This window comes from Leptonotus elevatus, chromosome 12 (genome assembly GCF_054856555.1).
Source record: "Leptonotus elevatus isolate MCC_2025b chromosome 12, RoL_Lele_1.0, whole genome shotgun sequence".
Classification (NCBI taxonomy): domain Eukaryota; kingdom Metazoa; phylum Chordata; class Actinopteri; order Syngnathiformes; family Syngnathidae; genus Leptonotus; species Leptonotus elevatus.
Window position 1 is genome coordinate 16696599 of NC_141250.1, and position 16338 is coordinate 16712936.

The following is a 16338-nucleotide window of genomic DNA, read 5'->3' on the forward strand; positions in this document are numbered from 1 at the left end:
CAATTAGCATTATGTAATTTCTGCTGAGTCATGTAGCTCGCTTTTCCCCCCTTCTTTCTCAAAGGCTAAACGGTTTAGATTGGATGTATAATGAGAGAAGTTTCAGAGCATAATTACTACTATTAGAAGCATGTTTAAGTTGTTCATCAAGAGGTAGGGACAAGTGGGGGAGAAACAATTTTTTTTTTTAGTGGGTGCTCAAGATCTACTGTGGACATAAAAAGTCTACACACCCCTATTCAAACGCTAGGTGACTGCGATATAAAAGATTGAGACCTATTCCAAAACATACCTTTTATAATTATGGCCATAAAGTTCAAACTTGAGTTCATATTTTCTCCCAAACGTATGTGGGGAAAACATGTCACGGTCTGATGAGACCATGGTTGAACTTTTTGGGCCAAATTTCTCCATACCTCCAGTGAAGCATGGTGGTGTCATCTACATGCGTCAGGGCCGTTCTTCTTCAGCTGGAACTGAGGCTTTAGACAAGGTGGAGGGCACAATAAGCAGTTCCAAGTTCCACATGCCTCTGCTAGAAAGAAAGAAAATGTCAAGAAAAGCCTACTAGAACATCTGAAATTCATTTTGGGTTAGTCAGAGGCATTTACAATGGTGGCATGCGTGTGCGGAATTTTTCAACATTAGCTTGAATGTGACTGGTAAATTCTATACAAAGCCACATCTCCGGTTATGAGGGTGTGCACACTTATGCAACCACATTATCTCAGTTGTTCACTCTTATTTCCTCTATTATATATTTTTAAATCCACATCACCTATTGAACAGGGTGTGTAGACCAATCAATTGTATGTTGTGATTGAAATAAGATTTGCCACAGCCATAGTGTATGTTACTGTATTTTGTGTATGGATTATTAGAAATTTGCTATAGAAAATTCCCATAGCTTCTTCCCACATGCCAATACATTACCAGGCTTTCACCCAGCGTTTTATTAGCCCGGTGGCCCACCAGGCTTTTCTTGCCCTCCCCCCCACCAGGCTAATTCCTTGTGTAGCCAATAAAGATGATTCTGATTCTGAAGCTGCTCTTATTGTGGTGGCGCACAAACCAGATGCAGCGAGGTGGAGCTCTTCCCCCCCAGGAGCCGCCTCCCCGGGTGCCTGGAGGTCCACTTCCAATCTATTTGCCGTAATTGCCGTCAGAGTGTACACCTTGGAGTCGTCTAATTCCCTCTTTTATTTCAGCCACCATGAGGGAGACCATCTGTCCTCCTGCTGCCACCTCCCCCCTCCACGGGCCGCCGGGGTGTGCATGAGAACACACACAAACGCGCACACACAGATTTAAAACAAAAACAAAAAAAAACACACACACACAGTGTTCCAGGATTTTCGTCCGAGACACCAGAGCTTGAATGCATCACACCTCAAGTCCCGCCAGTGTCACATGACTGCTCGGGTCTTTTACGAGGTGCTCGTGAGGATGACCACAGTGCTCTCGCATGGAAGATAAAAGTTGTCCAAGTAACGAAAGTAAAGTGACACCGTTTCCCATCTGCTGACTTTTTTCCCCCCCACCTTATTCATTCCCAGAATCGGAGAGCCTTTACTCACACTCAATTACCGCAGGTTTCTGCTGATGTCACGCTGGTTTTCATTCACTGAGATTGATTTGAGAATGTTTTGAAATAACAGGTGTCAGGATACGTCTGTAGTAATAGTTTGCCTCACTATTATCATGTCGTCGTTCTACTCGTGCCATCATTGACAAAGCTGTTCTACTAGTGTGCATAATGTTGTACAGTAGTGTCAGGTACTTGTGGGGAAAAAAATGTTACTGGTAAAACTGTCATTCTACTAGTGCGCTGAATTGTCTTACTAGTGAGGACATGAAGCGTACTAGTAAATACATAGACCTTAAACTGGAAATCTATCGAAACAGTAATATTTTTGGGATATCATTCATGGCTAGCTTAAGCATGCACTAGTATAGGTCTTTGGCCTCAGTATTACTACAACTGCTACTAGTGGTACACAGACCTCAAGTGGATATCCAGGATATTCATGTTATGGTCCATGTACTAGTACACTCTAGGGTTTCAAATTGACAGTGCAGAAAATGTAAAAACATAAATTGCTGATGGTTCAGTTACTGGTTTGGTCCGTAGTATGCCACAAAAGAAAATTTTAATAAATAAATATCCAGGAAAAATATAATAAATAAATAAATAAATAAATAAATAAATATCCCAAAACTGTTGACGCAGATGCTGGCGAATTTCAAAATGATTAGAGGAATCAAAAAATATTTTGACAATTTGAAGTTAAACAATTTCTCAAAACACTTATTTGATTAATTTCATTAATTGTTACACCTCTAGCGCACTCTGTGTTCTCGCTAGTCGTACAACTTTGGCGTACTACATCTTACTAGTGAGACAAAATTGTGCACTAGTTGACATGTGTTAGCCATTAATATCCAGCGCTAGTAGCGCACAGATTACACTAGTAACACATAGTTGTCCAACTAGTGTGCAACATCATATAGTAGTATGGGGGGGAAAAAAACATTACTAGTAAGACGGTGGTTCTACTAGTGCGCTGAATTGGCCTCAGAGCGTACTAGTAGAGTACAAGGGTATCGAATAATTGCATTCCATACAGGCGCTCACCTTAACCTCTGTTCTCTCTCCACAAATAAATACATTCAATCAAAAGGCATAAATAATGCACAGTTTTAAAATGATATTTTCATATGTGCGCTGCCTCCCTGCTCTCTGCCCGTGTCTTTGTTTGTGGCTTTCGCGTCCGGGGCGCCGCTGATTTAAATACCATCCCATCTCATTAACATGCGCAGATAGAGCCGCGAGGGCCAATTACATTCATCTTGTCATGTGGCCGGGCTTCCGAGTCATTAATATTTTATGGCAATCCGCTCCCCCGGCCGCCGAGGAAACACACCAGTGCTCTTTACATTATTCTGCGGCTCGGGACAGCGCATCAGAAACATCCCCCGAATACACACTCCAGCAGGTCATGACAACGTAAGCATGAAAAATGATTGTACAGAGGTGAGTGGGGGAGGGCTTTGCTGCAAATACACAGAGATCTGGAATGATTGTTTGATTATTACCAGATGACAGAAGCAGAGAAACAACAGTGTATGTTTGTGTTTCTTGATGTCGAGAGTTTCCACTGAAAGATGCCATCCAAAACACTACCAGTGCATTGCATCATTATTTTTTTTTTTAACATTCAACCATAAAAAAAAATACAATTCCTAAAGATCCCCATGAAAACAAAAGCAATTTTCTCAAGATAACTCAGCTCAGTGAAGAGTATCAATATGCAGAAAATAGTCCCAGAGGCAGCTGCCCAGGTCCTAATGGGCAATCGGGTTATTTTCATAATAGCTGAATAAAAGGGGAAATTGTCATGATAGGAGGCAGCCTTGTAAAGTACCTTCATAGACATACTATAATCTGAAAAAAATCATGTGTAGGAGCTGATAAGGTACTGGATGGTGACACGTTTGATCTGAACAATCACGATGCCGGGAGAAAAAAGGGTGTGGTTTTTCTCCATAAAAAAAGGCGACTCTTGTCTAGGTGGCACTTTTTGTACATTACTCTTGAAACTCGCTGGTTTACGATTTCTTTCCGCTTTGTCAATACTAATTAGATATTTGTTGTTATCATAAAACCTGTGTCGACAATGACTGTAAAATGATTTGAAAACTGTTAAAAGAAAAAATTATAGCAGTTCTAACTTAAGTGTCTTAAGTTAAGTCTTGAGTTAGTTACTTAAGTCTTAACTCTAAGTGAGGATGAATTTGTCAACTAATATTTTACATGCCATTTAAGTATGCAAGTTCATGTCTGTAAATCTTGAAATAAATACTGGTACCAAGAGAATGTGTATAGTGGTGCTAACCGTTTTGAACTGGATTCTACTTATTTACATACCATGTGGATTTCAATAAATTAGAATATCGTTAAAAAGTGTATTTTGATAGTAGCTCAATTCAAAAAGTGAAACTCATCTGTTATACAGATTCATTAATGGGAAAATACTTTTCGGAAGACCAATTTCTGCATAATTTTAATACTTAAAAACATTTTGATTGCTTCTTATGTAATACAGTAACACCTTACAAGTTTTTCAAGATATGAGCCATTGTTCATAATTTTTTTTGTTTAATGCGAAATGTGTAAATGTCAAATTGATTGAATTTGAGACACATTTGTATTCTTCTCCATTGGAATAGATCAATGCCACAAAAAAGTAAACTACATGTGAATTTACTGAATTAAGTTCGTGTGCATGTTGAACTGATGTATTTTGTGACTTTAAAGGTAATTTCGCCCCAAATTTGGATACAATTGCACAATCTGGTGCATCTTATTCAAGCCATACACATTGCCGTACGAAGTGAACTAAATCCAAGGGCAATCATCACACCGAAATCTATAGCAAGGGCCTGTGTAATTCCTCTAATGATTTTTGTAATGAAAGCAGCCAGTCTCCAGAACAGCGGCCATTGCGTTCTGCAGTGGAAAGCAGGGGCGAGCCCGAGGTGACAAGCTCAACACCACTCTGAGTGGTAACAGCAGCCTTTGCTGGCTCCGCGGCGACGCAACGTAGAGAGCCATGTGCGCCTCCTGACAAATAGGCTGCGCTGCCATTTGTATGGCGAGATGCTGCTCAGCAATGTGAGGGCGAAGAGTCACTTAGTGGGACAATTTCCTCACGCAGCATGAGCCTCTCGCTCTCTCTCGGGAACTGAAATTACATTCAGTAGAATGAATTTGCCTTTTTTTTTTTTTTTTTTTTTATAACTTTAAGGGACATACTTGGGCATAAAAAAAAAAATCAAACTTGGAATAGATAAACACTGCTACACAATCTGTCACTCAATCCAATTCACATGACAACCAGTAATTTAGCTAGCTAGCTGGCTGGCTAGAAGATCGATTAGATTAGATTAGATTAGATTAGATAAAATAGATAGATAGATAGATAGATAGATAGATAGATAGATAGATAGATAGATAGATAGATAGATAGATAGATAGATAGATAGATAGATAGATAGATAGATAGATAGATAGATAGATAGATAGATAGATAGATAGATAGATAGATAGATAGATAGATAGATAGATAGATAGATAGATAGATAGATAGCGATGCCACAGTTTATCATTAGCACCGCTGCTAATGCCGCTATAGCATAGAATAGATTATTAGGCGATCGTCTAAATTTTTTTTTAATGAGTTTTCACAGTCTACAGGCATGTTGGAATTTAGGAACCACTTGCCCTCAATGTAGTACCACGCTGTGCCACAACATGCTGGGGAGTACTGATCTATTGGAAGGGATTCAACACATAATTAAGAAGCAAAAGAAAGACTCATATCCATTAATAGTCGTGCCCATGGAGCAGAATGAACATATGCCTATGAATATTTTTGTAAGCTCTGCGTTTATGTGTTGCTGCTCCGTGTTTGTTAAAGTAGCAGTTGTTTATAATTACCGTAACAGCTATGCTAATCTCCATTAGCCCTTATTTTCATAATGTTAGCATTAAGGTAGCAGACTTTGGTTGGATAAATTTAGATCGTTTGGTTGAACATTTTAGTGTTTAATTATGCAATATTTAATTATCTCGTTTGGTTTGTCAGCTTTGCAGAAACCTTAAACTGGGAGAGACAAATAGTAGAGACAACTATGGTTTGCCTTTTATTTAGTCTCATTTTTTGACAGTGGGCTTGTGAGAACAGGTGCTAAAGAATACTTTAAAAAGAGTGTTTCATTAAGTTTAGTTTTTAAAATGAGGGAAAATCTGAAGTATTTTAATATATTATTTTAATTGGTACAAATTTATTTTCTAGTTGTCCTTTCAAGTTGCATTTAAAGTTGATTTTCGGTAGCTGGATAAATACTATTTCTAAATCAAAAGATAATTGTGTTTATGAATCTTGATTTCAATATCACTCAAAACATTCCGGATTACTCTGAGATAGATGTACAAACCATTAGGCTACTGAGCTCCCCTCAAAAATGTATTTTCTTCATTTTGACTTTGTAATGACATTTTTCATCCTAAATTATTGGGAATTGCTCCCATACATCTTTGAAACACCCCAAAGTGCAACACTTTCTCTTTGGTGACATAAGCCCTAAAATACTAGGTACAAATAACAGATATATAAATGTAATAAAGAGTAATAACTCTAAAATCTTCTGCACATTACTCATGTGTCTTATCTGTTGTGTCAAAGCAGGGCAATTCTCATATGTCATTTCTCAAACAGCCAGTTTTAGTAATGCGTGAGAGGGGCGTGTGCACGCACGCACTTTGCATATCAACAATCTTTCCGCTGACAAATGTTAGCTTTAATAAAACCACAAAGCGAAGAAAGGAGGCGGGGAGGGGGTAAGCGCAGACAATTTACCAGGAAATGAAAACGTGGAAATGTCTGTGAGAAACATCAGAATCATCATAATCATTTGTCAAACTGTGATCTATATCTTCACATTGCTCACATTGTATATCCGCTCTGAGTAGTGTTTTCAAACTTTGAGATCTTTGCCGCTCTGTCAGCATCTTTACAAAAAAAACACACGCACACACACACACAGAAAACGCTCTATGCTCATTATCATTTGCATAACCCGCTGATGCAAGTCACCGTAGTTAAAGAAGACTAGACTACGGCAGATTAAGCAGAGACAACAAGAACTTGAAAACAACTTGATGAGTAATATGTTCATAGCACGTCATCTAGAGATCACTGGAACTTTTGAATTTCTTAGAAATTGTGACACTGATCATCACCGATGATAACATAATCGATTAAATGATTTCGAGTCGACTTTCATCAAGTAGGCAACTACAAAATATGTTTACTTGTTCAACTGCATTTATATTTGGTAGCAAAACTGTTGACTATTCATTGTCCATACTTAACTTAAGAAATGCAGAGTGAGGCTGCACAGGTTACTCAGTTTTCGCACACCGGGTCTTCTTTTAATTGGTGTAATGGAACGATACGGCCAGTCTGTGTTCCTATGGACCAAACCTCGTGCAAATGGGCAAAAAGTGAAATCATACATTTGAGAAGCAAATTTAAGACTACCGGGTAGCCTACTTGCCATACCTGTTTTTAACTACACATCTCATGCAGAGAAGATGCTTCCATGTGACGGTAATCAGCACGAACATAATAAAATCAAGTAGCCAGAATGTCATTTGTGCATTACTTTTAACCTAACATCATCAACCTTGTCTCCTGACACTTTCTGAGCACTGCAAGGAAAAAGACCCCGTGATGAGAGATAGAATATGCCAGAAAAAATAGAACCCCCCTCCCGCTGGCGGAGCTTCCTATTATAGGACCAAATGGTGTCAAATAAAAAATAATGCAGACTGTAAGTTGATGTCAACTGTTGTGGAGAAGCGAGTTTAAATGTGCGATGATGCAATGTCGAGAAGGTATTTTGGGGTGTTGTTTTAATATGGAGTCTGTAACATGCATGAAACAAACCTGAATAAATATTCTCGGGCTATTGTTATAGAAAATATCCCTCATCTCTAGTGGCTATTTTTCTGTAAACTTTAGCTATATATTCTAAATAGGATCCATTGTTCTTCCTCATTTTCCAATATGTTTGGCACAGGAATGCTGTGGCTCGCCTTTAATAGCTCCATCTGTACTATACCCGTTGGGATACTTTCCTTCATGCCGACCATGCAGATAACGTGTGTTAGGGCACTTCATTAACATCACCTACGGAAGCAAAGCGCACTTTTTAGGATTAGACGTCCGCAGCAGATGACGCGAGATGCCGTAGGCTGAAGCCGTCTGCCACGTTTACCGACCGGGAAGGGAGTTTGCATCGTTGGCCAGCCATCTGGAATGTGTTCCATGATACTTGTGTGTGTGGTCCATTCCGATCCAACCGGCACTTGATGGTCTGCGTGAAGGTGATTTCCACTCTGGGCCAAGCTAATCTAAACACTGCCAAGCAACAGATATTTTGACTTGAAAAATTGCATCGTTTAAATTTGGATTTCTCACACAAGTATCCATGGTCTGGTCTGGTGAGTGACGTGCGCGCCAGCAAATGAAACTGTAGAGTTGGCTAGGTTGTGGCCATCAGTAGCTTGTGAAGAAAGTGCCCTAATCACATGCTTGTTTACTTCCTGTTTGTTCAATAAAGTGATTAAAAATGCACTGGTGGCTGTGTCTATTTTTGACCACTTGCGGTTGCATCACAATATGTTCTAATTAGCGATGGTAGGCTATATTAAATCAGTTAAAATCGGTTGTGTGATTCGCCTAAATAGCAGTGATCCATACTATACTATGACATTTCTTTGTATGGTATATACTGTACAGTACACATTACATAAGCTCTGGTCACACAAAAGAACGTAGCAACGTCTCTGGTGGCAGAAGATGGAACATTGATTAAGCGCAAATGTCGATGGCTGCCGTGGTAACAACTTGATTATCAGCTGCTTGTGACAGGATGGATGTATTATCAGAGGCCGTTCATGTGTCAGTGGTGTTAGGGCGCGGAGATGGATGACGCTCAGATGATGATGAGGAGGAAAAGCTATATTGACCCAGAATAAACTGTCCTCTTTGCTATTTGACAACTATTGCCTAAGGAGATTTTTTATTGCTGAAATATGAACACATCGGGAACGTTGAGGCAATGGGGATGGATGGAATGAATGTGTGTCATCTGGTCTGAAGTCAGAATTTCTTCAAATACTGTGCTATATGAGTCTGAATTTTTAGTTCCTAGAACTTTTTTGCATCAATATAAAACTGTGTTATTATTATTTATGAATTGATAAAGTGTGAAGATAAAGTTATCTGAATCTGAAAAACTTTTAATTTTAAAAAGCCATTCAAATATTTAGTTTTTTTAATTTCGACATGTACAAATTCAGCATCTCCCCCCAAAAACTATGCGCAAACAATTCAACATGCAATTAAATTTTTTTTTTTTTTTAATCCATGTCTAAATTCAAATTCAAACTCAGATACTATAAGACGTCAACATCACTATGAGCAAAGTAATACCTAAATTCATCCAACATTCAGCCAATCAAGTGACACTTCATTGGTCATGTGACACTAACACTTGAAGGATAGTTAGCTAGCACTAATTGTTATAAGTTCTATCTGTATCTGTGTATTTATCACGTGTTAAAATGTGTTATTTAAAGGTAAACAACTGCTTCGAAAATGAAGCTAGCTTTAAGCCAGTCTACGACCTTTCCATTATGTGTTAGCATTAAGCTAGCAGACTTAATTTTCGCAACACAAAGCAGAAAAATTGGTGACTGGTTCATAACTGGAAAAACTTGTAAGTTGGGCGCAGCACTCAAAAGTACCACTGTACATTCCAAGTTCAAAGTCAGATGGCGCAGATATACTTCTATACCATAAAAAATCACAGGTAGCGATATTTTCAAAGCGCATCCCGATTGGCTGCAAACCCACACACCCATATGTTTTTAGCAGAAGGGCAGCCCTTTGCTCAAGGCTCTCCCTGCGCAGTAAATACCCCGCGTCTCCCATGACTTTATTTACAATCAGAAACTCTGAAGCGTCTGCATTAGCACAAGAGATTTATCACTCCCGGTGCTTACATTTGAAAGGCGCAGTAACTCTTTGACTGTAGGGCCAGGTAATAAGGATGCAGAAAGATGTGTGCCAATGTGGCCTTCGGAAGAGTTCCTTTGAGATCGGATCTTGAGTGACGGCGTGGACAGGAAGTTGTGAGTAACGGCGGAGGTAATTGGGAAAATAGGTCAGCTAGGATATGAGCTGCGTTGTGGAGTTAATGGAGGGAACACTTGGCTTGGTATGAATCACCGATAATGTGTCCTTAACTTGGGGTCAAACAGCCTGGCATTTTCACACGTTATCAATGGAGGTTGTTGTTTTCAATTTCGAAGCTTAACCTGACACAACAAAGTGTTATTTGAGGGCATCTTTGTTCACAAGGAAATCCAGGAAAGAACTAATAGAAATTGGGAAAAAGGTACAAATGCAGGATAGTCCATTATGGACCAATACAATTAAAAAGAAGACTAGCCTAGCTAGCATCAAGTCATTCGGATAAAGAGTACAGCGGAACTTAATTCATTTACTCCCAGCCATTTTCCCTGAAGAAACCCCCTTCGCTCCCGGCTGTTTTACTCGATTTTGACTGATTTTGCAAGGCCCACAGAACATTGTGTTCAATTGCTATAAAAACACAGAACCTACCAAAAGAAAGATTAGAGTCTCTTATTTCATTAGGAAAAAAAAGTATATTTCTATCTGTTTCCATTTTGCAGCAATTAGCATTAGAATATAGCTAAGTTTCATCGTTATTCACAAATTTGTTTAAAACGGTGGGGGGAAAAACTTTTTGCAACATTGTTCTGGTTGATCTCTTATACTGTGCTGCCACCTGCTGGCCGTTTTTGTAACAAGTATCATTGCTTCAAGCATTCTCTTCAGTTCAGAGGCTGCATCAAAGCCTTTAGTATGCTCTAGCATAAATAAATAAAAACATAAATACATCTTTCGGAGCATGGTATATATTTAAAATGGAACGTATTTATACGTTTTTGGGAGAAAATTAGTTAAAATATTTTCCGTGACACTGGTCAAATTTGGATTTTGAAACAAATGCTCCCTTGGAAAAAACGGAAACAGATATACGCTGTTCTAGAGTTTTAAAAGTTTGTTTTAAAAACACAAAAATAATATTTACAATAATATGTTATATGCGCTCTCACAAATCTAAAAACGACATACTGATTAATATTGTGTTTGTGGAATATGAATTAACAACAAAATCCATCTCAGGTGGCGGCCATTTTGCCCCTTGTTGTCGACTGAAACTGGCATCACAGTTGTTACAACCAATCACGCCTCACCTGTTTTCTGAGTTTGGTCATGTGCTATTCGCAAGCTGAAGGGTTTGGAGCACAAGTAATAGGAAACAACTAAACTAATTTTTTTCCCGTTTTTAACCAAGCCTCAGAAGTAAAAGGATGACATGACATCACTCCCGTTTAGCTAATATATTTATCAACCTAACGCAACACGTGTAAATCTTCTGAAAGGAGAAATTAATCCTGTCGTTTTATTTCGAATGATGTTTTCTGTAGTTCGTTATCAGTATTGGTGCGTGTTGTAGATAATTATCGTTTCCACAGGAAATCTCAGTAACCAGCCACAACCTCTAGCTACATCACCCTGACACAAATACACACACACACGCGGCAATATTGAATGCTGCTGCATCTCCCACAGGGGAAAAGGTAATTTGTCCAGCTCAGAAATAAGGGTCTCTCCATTTCTCTCAGCCGCATGATGAAAAACACGAAGCCATGCTGCTAATGAAAAGAACACTCAGGATGTGTATTATTATTCCATCAGTCTCACCTAGCGGGCCCCGGCCCGGGGTCCTCGCCAGGGGAAGGGCCACGGCTTTTCCACCGCTCGACTTCCAGAGAGGGCGCTTGTGGCTGGCCTGCCACTCGCAGGTTTCCTCTTCATTCATTCCACAGGAATTTGGCCGCCATTTCCTGCATGGAGGGGACGAGCTTTGACTGGCTTGGCGCACGCAGGGCCGAGCAGGTATTTATCTAACCACACACTGGGCTTGATTCATGTGAAACAAGCACGCCCTGTAAACAGTCTCATTACTGAAGTCCAACACTTCATCACTCACCAGGCTCAGGTCGCCCGCTGGAGAGAAAGCCTAAATTGGCGGCGAAGCCCGGTTTGCTCACATTTGCCTGCTTGGAACTGACGGATTTATCTCAGAGCTAATATGATCACAACGTGTGTGCGGCTTAAAGAATTAAAGTGCTGCTGTATGACCACATTGTGCAGCATTTAAGTGTTGACACCTCAAATAGCAGCTGAAAATCTCAAATGAATCCTCACCACAAGTTGAAAGCACTTTGTGACCTCATATTCTTCTAATATCACAAATTTGCTAGCCAACAAATCACAGTAACATATAAGCTGAGAAACCATCAATACTCTACAAAAACAAAATATAACATCATTCTGCCCTCTGTGAACGTTTAGCATTCATTTCGACACGGAGGTAACAGTTCCAAAATGATCAATGAAATGCAAAGTTTTGCTCTACAAACATAAGTCAGCTAGCTAGCTAGCTAGCTAAAGGAAATAAGTATCACTACTTCAGCCATTTTAAACCATCAAATAACTGTTACTTGAACATAAACATCAAAGTAATCATATAAATAGAACATAAATAGAACAACCAAACAATACTCACATTTATACAGTATTCTCTCTGCTATGTGGTAACGATTAGAACTTGTGAAGCCAGTTAGCATTAGCGTTAGTTTAGTTAGCCAACCATCGACTTCTTCTTGGCATGTTAATCAACTCTACCTGTGTCACAATACTGCCACCGTCAGGCTAAGGCGTGTACACAAGAATGGTCAACTACCAAATGTAAACCAAATTTCCTAGTTTATTTTTTATGTTTTTAATTCAGTAGGGTACGGTTCTTTCACAGCTGCAGTCAAGAGACAGAATTTTCCTGTAATGTAGTTTAATCTCATCTAATGATGATAACTGGCATATTCATTGCCACCTTAACATCTGCTTCATCACAGCTGGATCCAGACACTGTCTCCAAATATCCTCGCTCGTTTCATCTCCGTAGGTACAATTCAACAGCAGCAATTCAAGTGAGAATCATTTCCGCTCTAAATCTATTTGTCGCAAAGGTCTTCTCACCGTGGGCCACCTGTAATTTGTGCCGTTAACTAAAGGACATTTCATTTCCTGCAGGCAGCAGCGATGGATCACATTCAAATTCACTGCACGCGGCGCAGAGCGGTTTTGTTTTTATACGGGCATGCAGCGGTGTGAGACCTTCAGACAATCAGCATACCAGTTAAGGCATAACTCATTGTTGCCTCTGGCGATTTGCACATAATGAATATTTAAACCACGTCACTCTATTGCAGTGAATACATAAACTTTCTTGAAAACTTGAATCTGTTTCTTGGCACCTTAATTTGTACTTTAATTCTGCTTCATGTGGACGAGGGCGCCTACATGTACTAAACATTTTATGAGGTAAACCATCACATATAGCGATATGAGAGGCAATACAAGTACAAAATGTTAAGTTCCGGGATAGCAATTCTCAATTTTTGGTCGAAATGACAAAACTAGCTTCTGCATGACTTATATATTTATTTGTAAGATCAACTCTGGAAGTCTACACTGCAGTGAATTAAACGCTCCTGTGGTGACATCCAGTATCTGATTCCTGATTAATGTGACCATCTCTGCCCACAACCTGCATTCTCCCGCTAAGAGAAAGTGTCTCCTTGTCTGCAGTACAGTACAGATGGTTGAGTGTATCTGTATTGAGCGCGCTTTGAAGAATGAGTGTCTAGTGTTGCTTGTGGCCCTGTTGCTGTCTGCCTGAGTTCACCTGAGCCGAACAAATGGCGGTGTCAAGCTATCTTGCTTCATGTAGCCCTCCGGTCTATTTTTCAGTTGGAAGGCTGCTGGCGAGCGAGCGACTGCGGAGGGAAGCGTGTGACCCGCATGACTTTGAGTGGCGCCGCGGCCAACTTAGAGACAGTCAGGAAAGGAATCTGACTATTCGGGCCCATCGTTGACAGGAGCTCCTAGAATACGGCCCAAAGATTGACCTATATAGGCCTAGAACAAGAGCAATGATATCATGTTATTTACATTAGCGATAGATGCTATAGATAGAGAGATACTTCATGGTTTAATATTCTTTTAAGAAAAAAAAAGTCTCATATGTGAGACTGGAATGTAAAGACATGAATCCATGATTTACTATCACAATTTCCCAAACTTTGAAAATGACAGTAAATGCAGCTCATTCCTGAGGCAAACTGTTAATTTATCATCAACACGATCACGGCACGACAGGCTTTCTGACCTAAAAAAAAGGTTGCATTTAATACAAAGTTAACAAGGAAAAAAAAGTTCTCCCAAGTGTGCAGCTTCTATTTACAGCCAGGATGAGAGAGCATGCTTTCTGGGCTATCTTTACTGTTCTGCTGGACCCAGGAGGAAGAAGACAAGACAACGTATTAACTGCACAAGAGGTCTAGTCACCACAGGAAATAGAAATGAAAATGTATGGGAAATTATGCTAAGAACAAAATAAAAGAAAACTGACAACTATATAGAATAAGATATTAAAGTAATGTTTAAAATGACTAAAACCACCCAACCCTTCATATCTTTGAATAATTGATAATTTTTCATTATCTGTGTCATTGTCCGTGAAACACTAAAGCAGGGTTCAGTTTTCATTGAGCATATTAATATAGCTCATAATTTAACCCGCCTTCTCTGTACCCTGCCAGCAGAGGGCGCTGACTCAACAACATTGACACTGCGTCAGTGAGGCTTTTGTGAAATTAAACCAAATGGCAACACTGGGTAGTGACTGAAAGACGTCAGGGTAATCGCCTATAAAACCAAATTATATTTTAAAATATATATTAATCAAGCTTTTCTATGAGTCAATACTCATTTGAAACATGTGATCCATATTAGTGTTACCCTGTCTCTGAAGCACTTCTTGCTTCCAAACATGCAGCCACATGGTGGTGCTCTAGGGAGGCACTTCAGTGTGTTAAAAGTCCAATGAGAGGCTTCATTTGCGTTTATGTATTAATTTTATTGCTCCAATAGTGAAAGGCATGCTGCATTCAACTTCTATAACCCCATCATTCATTTATTTCTCCTTTTGGCTCAGCCACCTTCCTGCCACCAGTCCACCAGCAGTGGACGGAACAAAGACAAATGAGCTAGCTTGGACCGCAATCATGTGTGTCTGACAAACAACAACAACAACAACAGCAACAACATTTACAGCCCCTGAAAGGACAGGATACACCGAGCACGGGGAGAGAGAACACTGAGACCTGGGCGGGAATGGTGGCGTGAACAATACAGCGGGGCGGCTGCCAGGTTTTATGGTTTGGGATCCTGCTCCCAACCCCCCACCGCCAAGCCCCTCTTCCTTCCTGCCATGTACTGTAGTGTAGTGTACACTTGGGCCGCTATGAACCGCGCGTGTTGAAAGAAGCCAGGCAGAACAATGAAACAATACGAGAGCGGCGGCAGGGTGGGTATAGCACATGAAATCGGAATTAATCTCACCAGGGGTGTTTCACACCTCACGTCCTTTGCTGGGAGGTGTGCTTGAGCCACGTGGGTAATTAAATGCACGCAATGGTCCACAACATCAGGTATACTTTGACAATTCTTATTTTAGCTTGTAACAGCTGGATCCAATATATATATATATATGATAAAAATATATATATATAATAAAAGGGCCTCATCTACAGTCTTAAAACAAAGGTTAAAAAAAAAAGTGACTGACACTACAATTATGGGTAATTTTTTTATCAAAACAACCCATTTTTTTGGGTTGTAAGGTTGGGTCAAACCCAAGTAGCGGGTCAGCCTTTTTTTGTTTTGTTGTTGCCAACATTAGATTATTTTTGACCCAGTCGTTTTAAAGAAGTGTAAAGAAAAATGTGTGTTTGTGTTGTGTGTGTAAAACAATTTGACCCAACTATGGGTTATTTTGTATCTGATTTTTTTGGGGGTGTTGTTAAGTTGGGTCAAACCCAAGTAGTTAGTTGGCCCATTTCTTCTTTCTTTTTTTTCATTTACAAAATTTGGTTATTTTTGACATAGCGAGTGCTAAGACAAATGTGTGTTTGTGTTGTGTATTTAAAACAACCACATGGTATTTTTGGTCTGTTTAGCTTAATGCTAACAAACAATGCAAAATGTCATTGAAACGCTAACAAATCGCATCATGTCAAGGAGTAATTACATTCCAAAAACAGTTGGGTCAAAAATAACCTAATATTGGTCAAAAAGGGACAGACATTTTTGGGGGCTTAGGTTATATATTTAACCCCAAAAGTTGGGTCAAAAGAATAACCCAAAATACAAACCCCAAAATATTGAGTTGATTTGTACAAAACCTAAAATATTGGGCTGTTCTTGACCCAATTTATTGGGTTAAATAACCCCCAAAAATCGGTCCTATTTTGGGTTATTTTTGACACAATAGATGGATGTCCTAGAGTGTCTACATTTCAGTTGGTACCCCCCCCCCCCTTTACTTAACTACTTCACTCATCGTTTTTTTTCTTTTTACACAAGTTGTACTTAAGAACAGAATGTGAGTACTTTTTTTCCATCATTATGCAAAATGGAATTGCAGCCCTTTGAGAGGGTGCAGCTTCCTTCACCTGTAGGATGAAGGTTGATCAACATCCCGTCA

General features: G+C 39.5%; 1 long non-coding RNA gene across 1 annotated transcript in view; it reads right to left on the reverse strand.

Annotated features, from left to right (window-relative positions):
- The window catches only part of LOC147164778 (uncharacterized), a 41805-nt gene extending 29403 nt beyond the window's left edge, over positions 1-12402 (reverse strand). The window contains exons 1-3 of the long non-coding RNA XR_015096685.1: positions 12298-12402; positions 11430-11572; positions 417-535 (exon numbers count right to left, since the gene is read on the reverse strand). This is a non-coding gene — a long non-coding RNA (uncharacterized LOC147164778). The remainder of the gene's footprint in view (positions 1-416; positions 536-11429; positions 11573-12297) is intronic.
- Positions 12403-16338: the final 3936 nt, after the last annotated feature.